Source organism: Eulemur rufifrons, chromosome 2 (genome assembly GCF_041146395.1).
Source record: "Eulemur rufifrons isolate Redbay chromosome 2, OSU_ERuf_1, whole genome shotgun sequence".
Classification (NCBI taxonomy): Eukaryota; Metazoa; Chordata; class Mammalia; order Primates; family Lemuridae; genus Eulemur; species Eulemur rufifrons.
The window spans coordinates 4,548,131-4,556,038 of record NC_090984.1 but is presented as its reverse complement, the minus strand read 5'-3'; the positions used below and the strand labels follow the sequence as shown (position 1 = coordinate 4,556,038).

The 7,908-nt window shown below is 53.5% G+C and overlaps 1 pseudogene; it reads left to right on the top strand.

Moving 5' to 3' along the window:
* Positions 1–452: 452 nt before the first annotated feature.
* Positions 453–7,908, top strand: part of LOC138388242 (NACHT domain- and WD repeat-containing protein 1-like) — a 30,654-nt pseudogene continuing 23,198 nt past the window's right edge.

The window sequence follows — 7,908 nt, the reverse complement described above, 5'->3', positions numbered from 1 at the left end:
CAATATGTGACCTTTTGCACCTGGCTTCTCTCACTCAGTGGCCTGTTGTCGAGGTCCATCCACGTTGTAGCACATGTCAGTACCTTGCCCGCTTTCATGGCTGAATAACAGGCCATTGCACAGATCCACCATATACTGTTTGTCCTCTTATCTGCTGATGGGTACCTGGGTTGTTTCCTCCCTTTAGCTACCGTGCATAGCGCTGCTGTGAGCAAGGGCATGCCAGCATTCCTTCCAGTCTCTGTTTTCAGTTCTTTGGGGGCAGATAGTAGAAGCAGAATTGCTTGGTCCTGTATAACGCCGTGTTTCACTTTTTGAGGATGAGAGTATTGTTCTACGATGGCGCTGCTTCTCACACAGGGTCTCTGTGTTGCCTGCCCCAAGGGTTCTTTGATTGATAACAGCCAAATCGGTGCAGTCCCTGGACCAGCAAGCCTCAGAGCTTGCTGGAAATGCAAACTAAGCTGGAGCTGGAGGTGGCCGGGCAGGAGTTGGGGTGGCTCTACCAGGAGATCCGCCCCCACCTTTGGCAGAGTGCGGAGGCCACCCGGACCTTCTGCGGACGCCAGGAGCTCCTGGCCCAGCTCGGGCAGCGGCTCAGGCAGAACGACAGCAAGCCCCACACCCCCCTGGAGCTCTCAGGTCCTCCGGGCGTTGGAAAGACAGCCTTGCTGTGCAAGCTGGCCGGACAGATGCCAGGGCTGCTCGGCCACAAGACGGTGACCGTCCTGCGGCTGCTGGGGACCTCACAGATGAGCTTGGAGACTCGCAGCCTTCTTAAGGGCATCTGCCTCCAGGTGTGCCTGGCCTGCGGGCTGCCCCTGCCCCCCGCCCAAGTCCTGGATGCACACACAAAGGTGCTCCAGTTTTTCCACATCCTCCTCCACACGGTCTCCTGCAGAAACTTCGAGTCCCTGGTGCTCCTACTGGATTCTATGGACGACCTGGACTTGGCCAACCGCCCTAGGAGGGTCCCCTGGCTGCCTCTCACATGCCCCCCCCGAGGGTGCACCTCATTCTCTCGGCTGGCTCGGGGGAGCAGGGGGTTTGAACACCATGCAGCGGATGCTCACAGACCCCGGGCTTACTGGGAGGTGAAGCCCCTCTCGGGAAACCCAGGGCAAGAGATGATCCAGCTCCTGTTGGTGGCTGCGAGAAGGATGCTGACCCCTGTGCAGAGGGACCCCTGCTCTGGGCCAGCCTCCCGGAGTGCGGGCACCTGGGGCGGCTGAGGCTGGCCCTCGAGGAGGCCCGGAAATGGGCCTCCTTTTCCGTGCCGGCCCCTTTAGCCACCACGGCCGAGGAAGCGACACACCAGCTCTGCACCCACCTGGAGCAGACACACGGGCAGCTCCTCATGGGCCACGTGCTGGGCTACGTCGTGTCTTCTGCTTTTTGTGTTTTTTTTTTTTTTTAACTCTGTTTTTCCCCCTTTTTAAAAACTGAGATATAGTTCACGCATTCATTTCCTGCTGTCACAAATCACCGACTGGGGGGCTTAGAACAACAGACGATTATTCTCTCGTACTCCTCGAGGCCAGAGGACTGAAATCAAGGTCTCTGCAGAGCCGCGATCCTCCACAGCCTCTAGGGAAGGATGAATTCTGCGACTTCCTCTTAGGTTCTAGGTCCCGGCCACCCTGGGCATTTCTTGGCTTATAGATGCGCCACTCCGATCTCTGCCTCTGTCTTCACACAGCCTTCTCCTCCCTGAGTGTCTCTGAGTCTTTCTGTTTGTTTGTTTGTTTTGATACACTCTCATCCAGAGAGACGGAGCGCAGTGGTGTCACCATAGCCCACGGCAACCTGCAACTCCTGTTCAAGCGATCCTCCTGCCTCAGCCTCTGAGTAGCTGGGACTACAGGCGTGCGCCACCACGCCCGGCTAATTTTTGCTATTTTTTTGTAGAGACGGGGTCTTGCTATGTTGCCCAGACTGTACTTGAACTCCTGGCCTCAAACAACCCTCCTGTCTCAGTCTCCCAAAGTGCTGGGGATTACAGGCATGAGCACCTCACTTGGCCTAGAGGGAGTAGATCTTAAGTGTCCTCACCACACACACACACACACACACACACACACACACACAATCTTGACTCTGCCTGGTAACAGACATGTTGACTAATTTGATTGTGGTCATCGTTACACAATGTATACGTGTATCACATCATCATTTTGTACACCTTGCACGGATACAATTTTTATTCATCAGCTATACCTTCATAAAGCTGGGAAAATAAGTACCTACATAAAAAAGAAAGAAGAGACTGCCTACCCGGTTGCTCAACCCGATGAAAGTCTCAGGGCTGTGAACGCCAATCAACCAGGGACAGGACAGACCAGAGCCTTTGCTCAGAAATGCTGGGTGTGGACGGGGAGTCACAGAGAGGGGGGTGTTAATCAGAGTCACCCCAGCATCCAAGCTGCCTCCCCAGGAGGGTTGGGTGGAGGCCAATTAGCGGAGCCACCAAGGCACAAAGCTTTGCTTTGCCGCAACGGGCCGACAGAAGGCGCTGCAGCCCGTCACCCCAAGTGCTGGGTGACAGACTAACAGTTGTGCCTCTTCTCTGGTTTGGGGAGGGGGCGGTTTTTTCTTTCTCGGTCCGTGCGATTTCAGACTTCTGTCTGTTACGACATACTTGCCTAGAGGGCAGAGCCCAGTGAGGAGGAGCTTTCAGTTTGTTTCCTCTCAACGGAAACCGCTCATGCCGGTGTTGAGAACTAAGGGTCTTACTCCAGTGGGAGTTGGGGAGGTCCAGAGCCACCTTGTGTCCGACTCTAAGGGTGCACCCCAGATTTCATGTCGCACCCCAGAGTTCATGACTGGCCTGGACTGTACAAGAGTACAAAGGCAAGCTGGGAGCTGAGGCTCGCACCCATAATCCCACCACTTTGAGGGGCCGAGGCAGGAGGATCGCTTGAGGCCAGGAGTTCAAGACCACTCTGGGCAACATAGTGAGACCCCATTTCTACAAAAAAAAAAATTAACCGGGCCTGGTGGCACGTGTCTGTAGTCCCAGCTACTTGAGAAGCTGAGGCTGGGGGGATACCTTGAGCCCAGGAGTTCAAGGTTACAGTGACATATGATCACGCCACTGCACTCCAGCCTGGGCAACAGAGTGAGAACCTGACTCCAAAACAACAACAAAAACTCCAAAAAAAAACCCCCAAGACAGATTGGGGAATGTTCCAGAATAGAGGGGTGGCCCCATCAGGCCATTCTGGTCAAGTCTACTTGGAGGAAGCGAGTTGTCATGGAAACCAGAAAGTCATGAGAATCAGGGCATTTTCCCATCCTCTCTCCCTCGGGGATCCTCTCTGAACATTGGCTTCTCTTCTAGGTTCTTCCTTTTGCCTCCCTGGAACTTCGGCTTGCCTTGAGCTTCGGTTGGTGTCAGGAGCTTCTGTTTTGGGTACCAGGCACCCTCTTACTGGCTTGTTCTTTGAGTCCCAATTCGAAAATCTGAGGAGACAGAAACCAGTTGGCCTACTTGGCCCCGTGTCCGGTGCAATCAGCAAAGCCAGGGGGCTCACAGGGTGTAGGACCTCCACCCTGGGGTGCTGGCAGGGGTGGTGGTTTACGAAGGCGACAGTAAGGAGGATGATGTCGGTACGTCTGGTGCCATGAAGCATGTTACGTTTCCATGTGAAGTCAGTGTGCTGGGATGATTGAGAGACTCACTCTTGGGGAGGATCTTAGTTCCTTGCAGGTCAGAGTCCTCACCTCTGGATGACTCTGCCACCCAAGGAACGCTTGACAGGGTCTGGAGACATTTGGGGAGTCACAATTGAGGGGGTGGGTGCTCCCGGAGTCTCTGGTGGGTGGAGGTCAGGGAAGCCACTCCACACCCTACAGGACAGCCCCACCACAGAGAACGGCCCAGACCCTGGTGTAGGTAGTGCACAGGGCGAGAAACCCTGCCAGGGAGATCCTGTCTGTCTGTCTGTCTGTCACCTCTAATTATCTATTTCTACACCCCCCCCCCCACTTTGTTTTTTTGAGACAGGATTGCTCTGTCCCCAGACTGGAGTGCAGTGGCATCATCACAGCTCACTGCAGCCTCCAACTCCTGGGCTGGAGTGATCCTCCTGCCTCGGCCTCCTGAGTAGCTGGGACTACAGGTGCACACCACCATGCCCGGCTAATTTTTCTATTTTTTAGTTTTTGTAGAGATGGGGTCTCACTATGTTGCCCAGGTTGGTCTTGAACTCCTGGCCTCAAGCAATCCTCCTGCCTTGGCCTCCTAAGTGCTGGGATTACAAGCATGAGCCGCTGAGCCCAGTGCCCACTGCTTTTAGAAAGTATCCACCCTCCTTACCACGGCCTGCCAGACCTGGCCACCCCCTGCCTGGAGTACCTACCCCTAAATCTTCCCCTGCTGGTTCCCTCCCACCCACCTAATCCCAGCTCACATGGCGCCTTCCCAGAGAGGCCTACCTGCTCCGAGAGCCATATCCCTCCTCCACCCCTCACCTTGTCCCTCTCTTTCACGGTACTTCATTGATCATCTTCCTGCACTTGGTGCTACTCAGTGCTTTTGTGTTTCTTTCCTGCCTGGCTCCCTGCACTAGAAGACAAGCTCCAGGGAGTCTGCAGTGCTCTGAGTGTTTGTGTCCCCTGAAATTCCTATGCCGAAATCCTCGCCCCCAAGGAGATGATATTAGGAGGTGGGAGCCTTTGGAGGGTGATTATGTCATGAGGGTGGACCCCTCATGAATGGGATTCGTGCCCTTATAAAAGGAACCCCAGAGAACTCCCTTGCTCTTTCCACCACGAGGACACAGAAGAAGGCGCCATCTACGAACCATGAAATGGGCCCTGACCAGACCTCAAATCCGCCAGCACCTTGACCTTGGACTTCCAGCCTCCAGAACTGTGAGAAATAGATGTTCGTTAGTCAAGCCACCCAATCGACAGTATTTTTATCATAGCAGCCCTAATGGGCTACAATAGGTGCCTAGCTCCCTGTCCCCCAGGGGTCAGGCAGCACCATGCCTCTTACAGAGACCACACTCCACCGGTAGTCCTTGAGCAAGAGTGCCAGGGCTTGTCAATGAGCCGGGCCCTGCGTGTTGCAAACAGAAAACAGCCTCCCCTTCTTCCCTGCTCTGAAATAAACTCCATTTGATTGTTCCACACCCCTGATGAAATTTCCAGCAAATCCTGCAGTTTTTCCAGTCCAATGCTCCCAGGTATTAGGAAGGCCACTCCAGTCCTGGTACAGAAACTTCAATGGTTCATCCTGTTTAAAGACACTCCGTGGGCCAGGCACAGTGGGTGGTTCAAACCTGTAATCCTTGCATTTTGGGAGGCCAAGGCGGGAGGATCCCTTGAGTCCAGGAGTTGGAGACAGCCTGGGCAACATAGCAAGACCCCATTTGTACAAAAAAATACAAAAATTAGCTGGCATGTGCCTGTAGTCCCAGCTACTGGGGAGGCTGAGGCAGGAGAATTGCTTGAACCCAGGAGTTCGAGGTTGCAGTGAGCTGTGATTGCACCACTGCACTCCAGCCTGGGTGACAGTGAGATCCTAAAACACTTTTAATTTCCAAATAATTTTAGATTCACCGAATAGTTGCAAAAATAGTACAGAGAGTTCCCATGGACCCTTCCCCTAGATATCAAAATCTTATATAACCATATACAGTGATCACAACTAGGAAATTACACATTGAATTCTTTGGTTAGACCTCAATTTTTTCTTTGTCTTTGTCTCCCCTGCTGGACTGGGGAGGCCGGAGGCAGGGCCAGACCCTGATTCTTTTCTGATGCTGAACTTTCCTCTCTCCAGTGACTCAGAGACCCTCTTCCGTGTGCCCAGAGCCCCTGTGGTTTCAGCCTCATCCTGTCTTTCCAAGTACATAGTCTGACCCCCTTTCTGGTCTCTCAGTTTCGGGACCTCTTGTACCAGTTCATCCTCCCAAGGAATGCTCTGACAATCCAACCTGGTCATGCTTCTCCTCTAACACCTTCCATACCTCCCCACTGCTCTCTGTCTTGAACTAGACCTCCAGCCTGATGTTCACCTTCATGACCTGCTGCCTACAGCCTCCCCAATCTCATTCCCTGCTGTGATCCTCTACCCTCCCTTCTACATTAATAATTCAGTCCTGGCATTCTGTTCCTTTGCCCTGGAATGCATTGTTTTCTGACACATTTGCCAGACAGACTCCTACTTGTCCTCGGAGGCCCAGCTCCAATGCCCCCACCTTCGGGAAACCTTCCCTATTTCCCCAGGAAGTGTCACACACCACCCCCTTGGATTCTCCTCTCCCCAAATCCCCTCCCCTACCCCGGCCCTGGCCATGGGAGATGAAGGGTATATTGGTCTGCCATTGTGTCACCGTGCCCTCCAGCACTGTCGGGCCTGGCCCATGTTTGTGTCCAAGCTGCAGCCTCCCCTCTCCCCTGCCAGGTGGCCCCGCAGCCCCTGTGGTTCTCGGACACGGTTGCGAACGTGCGGAAGCTGGAGGAGTTGCCCTATCACCTGCTCCACTCGGGCCGCTGGGAGGAGCTGAAGCAGGAGGTGCTGGGTAAGGGCTGCCCCATCTCAGAGGCCATCGGGCCACACGGGAGGCCCAGGGAGGCGCAGGGCAAACGTGGACATCCTGGGCTCCTCTTAAGGCAGAGGTTCTCGCAAGGGACCATTCTGCACCTGGGGACACTTGACAGTGTCTGCAGATGGTTTTGCTTGTCACGACTGGGGGAGAGGGGCTCCTGGAATCTAATGAGTGGAGGCCAGGGATGCTGCTCAACATCCCACAGCGCACAGGACACCCCACCGCAGAGAATGATCTGGCCCCAGATGTTGAGAGTGCAGAGGGTGAGAAACCCTGCCTCAGCGCGAGAGACCCTGTCTGTCTGTCTGTCTGCCCATCCATCTGTCCTTCCGTACATCTGTCTATCCACTCGTCCATCTTCCTATCTGTTCATCCACCCACCATCTTCCTATCCATCCATCCACCCATCTATCTTCCTATTTGTCCATCCATCCATCCATCCACCCACCATCTTCCTATCCATCTATCCACCCATCCATCTTCCTATCCATCCATCCATCTTCCTACTTATCCATCCATCCTTCTTCCTATCTATCCATCCATCCATCTATCTTCCCATCCATCCATCCATCCATCCATCTACCCATCTTCCTATCCATCCATCCATCTATCTTCCTATCCATCCATCCATCCATCCATCCATCTTCCTATCCATCTATCCACGTATCCATCTTCCCATCCATCCATCCATCCACCCATCTTCCTATCTATCCATCCATCCATCTATCTTCCCATCCATCCATCCATCCATCCACCCATCTTCCTATCTGTTCATCCATCCATCATCTTTCTATCCATCCATCCATCCATCTATCTTCCTATTTGTCCATCCATCCATCCATCCACCCACCCACCCATCTTCCTATCTATCCATCCATCCATCTTCCTATCCATCCACCCACCCATCTTCCTATCTATCCATCCATCCATCTTCCTATCCATCCATCCATCCATCCACCCACCCATCTTCCTATCCATCCATCCATCCATCCACCCACCCATCTTCCTATCCATCCATCCATCCATCCACCCACCCATCTTCCTATCCATCCATCCATCTTCCTATCCATCTATCCATCCATCCATCTTCCTATCCATCCATCCATCCATCCATCTTCCTATCCATCCATCCATCCATCCACCCATCTTCCTATCCATCCATCCATCCATCCATCCATCCATCTTCCTATCCATCCATCCATCCATCCATCTTCCTATCCATCCATCCATCTTCCTATCCATCCATCCATCCATCCATCTTCCTATCCATCCATCCATCCATCCATCCATCTTCCTATCCATCCATCCATCCATCCATCCATCTTCCTATCCATCCATCCATCCATCC